The following is a 2,775-nucleotide window of genomic DNA, read 5'->3' on the forward strand; positions in this document are numbered from 1 at the left end:
CTAATCTATAGCCTGGGGTGGGAACCAGAGTCCCAAACATAATTAATCTGTGTTCGTGAAGTACATTTCATGAGTTAGAATGTAACCTTTGATATATCCCATGAAAAGCTAAACAATATCAAATCTGGGAACCCACAGAATCATTTTCAAGTCCTCCCAACACCAAACTAGATGGATATTCAGACACACTAATATGAAAATATAAATACCTAGGAAAAGAGTCTAAGATATTATCAATTAAGAGTAAAAATGAGAAAAATATTTCTGTGAATATGTAACTTTCCTAGAAAATGGAGGCAGACACGGTTGTGTGCTTTCATCCAATATCTTTGAACATTAAAAAGAAATAAAAAAGCCCACTTTCGAGGAATGGCTTTTGTTTTGTTTGTTTTTAATTGCAGGCATGCCTAGGGCCCAATCTGGTTGTAGGTCCTCCTCCAAGTGCTCCTCTCAATCTCCTTGGGCACTTCAGGCAGTTGTCACGTAACAGTCTCCAGCTTTTCTGTAAGCTGTGGTTGTAGAAACAGGAACTTATCTGCCCTGATTCAAGAGTTCTTGAAATCACTCATGCCATGGGTACCTGAAGCTTTCCTTTACACATTTCCCTTTCCTGTCTTTGCACTTCAATGGTTCTGTTCCACTGCTTCTCGATGACTCTTTTTACCCAGGCCTCATTCAGATTCACTTGGAGGTTCATGCTGTCAGCCTCCTGGCTTGCCTGCCTATTTCTCTAGCTCTTCTCTCTCTCAGATCATTCTGACATGCTTTACCTATCTCAAAGTGGTAAGGAGTTTTCTTTAGACCTTTCAGACAGATCAGAGTTTAGGTTTCATTTTTTTTTCATTCTCAAACTAACACTTTTCTATTATATGAACACTTGATTATATTTTTCAACTTCCTTCTGAGTAAGCTCCATACTCATCTTCAATCTATAGGTATCTGTCTCGTAATTGACAGCGACATCTGGGCAAGAAACATCTTAATTGCTTTCTATTATTTGCATAAATCTTCTATAAAACACAAAATGGGTTTTTAACCTTACTAATGAATAAACATGTTAGCCATACAGGTGAAGTGTTAATTGCTTTTCTCAGTTAACATTTTGAATGACAGCCTGATACAGGTGAACTGTCAAATTTGGGCGTGTCTCTGAGATTTTACTTCTTCATCCATTCAATCCTCATTTTCTAAATGATCTAACTTGTCACACGACAGCAGCTTTGAGAATTTTCATTCTTAAAAACAGAATATTTTTTCCCACAGAGTGAAATTTATTCAATAATTTTAATAAATCAAACATATATCTTTGCTCATTCGATCCAGCATGGACAGCTCTTAAGGCCCTGGTCAATGGCTCAGGAGTTGTCAAGGGGTGTAACATTACTAACTACATCTTTGCCAGCAGGAAATATATTTACACACACACTTAAATTCCAAGTAGCTGCTAATTAAATAATTATATAATTCGACTTTGAAAGTATTCTTTACTTTATTGTATGTGTTTCCTTAAGATGACATTAAATTAATGAATAATCTCAAGACACACACAAACTGATAGCAGAGGAAAGCAACCCAAAGCATAAGGAAGGATAAATGAGTTTTTGGAGGATCATCCACGAAGTAGCTTAGTTATGTACAGATATTGGAAAGTTGATAGTGGGTTGGTAAGTTTTCCTGTTTAGAACATGTGAAAAATGTGATGCCTGCCATAACCATTATAATTGTAGAACCTTAGGGCTGGCAATGGAAGAGTCACACTAATGTGTTTATTAGTCAGATCTACGTATGTTACTCTAGGTGCAGTGTACCCACATCTCTCTCTCATCTCACATATTTTAGTGGTCCTATTGGATTATATTGTACTAGAAGTAAAGCAAAATGCATTAAATGTTTCTTCACCTGTACTTTTCCCCAAGCTGATTTTCTCCTATCCTGTTTTTGTGCAGTTGACTGGTCCCTGGTGCAATCATCACTTTGTTCCTAACAAGCATCATTATTAATCTCTAGGGGGAGCTCTTCTACCCTATGCCCTTGCTATCCAACATGGAGTAGAAAGAACCACAGCATCAGCATCAATAGGGCACTTGGCAGAAATGCAGAACATCTGGTTCCACTCCAGTCAACAGAATCAGGATTTACATGTCAGTAGGGTCCCCAGTTGACTCATCTGCATATTAAAGTTGGAAAAACACTGTCTTCTACAGGTCACCTTTTCCTTTCTTCTTTCAACTCTCCCTCAAGGGAAGACAACTTAAGAGCCAATAGCTTTTGATTGGTGACTCCATTAGTAGATAGAATTTTTCAATGAAAAGAGCAAAATAATTGAAGAGTAACATCCCCATGATAATAATCTCTTTTTGGATGAACTTCTTTCAATGGCACAGGAGGTAAGTTAGCTTCGCTATGTGACAATTAGATTCTGAGTTTCAGTCATACCCCTTCCATTACTTTATTATATAATTTTTGGGCAGAGGCACTTTGCTGGGTTCCTGCGACAGACAAAAAATAAAATGAAGAGATTTAGTTTATGAAGTAAATTTATATTGAGAATATAGTATAGCAGAGCAGTTCAGAGCATGAGCTCTAAATAAAGACTCCTGGATGCATTCACTCATTAGCTCTGTGACTTTTAGCAAATTACTTAACCTTTCTTTCTATGTGAATTGGAGATGATATTAATAGTATCTACTTCATGGGTCTGTTATAAGACTAAAGGAGTTGATGCATAAAATGTATAGAACCAGTGCCTAGTGCATGATAACTACTAAAATTAAA

The sequence above is a fragment of the Pteropus vampyrus genome, unplaced genomic scaffold (genome assembly GCF_000151845.1).
Source record: "Pteropus vampyrus isolate Shadow unplaced genomic scaffold, Pvam_2.0 Scaffold339, whole genome shotgun sequence".
NCBI classification, from domain to species: Eukaryota; Metazoa; Chordata; class Mammalia; order Chiroptera; family Pteropodidae; genus Pteropus; species Pteropus vampyrus.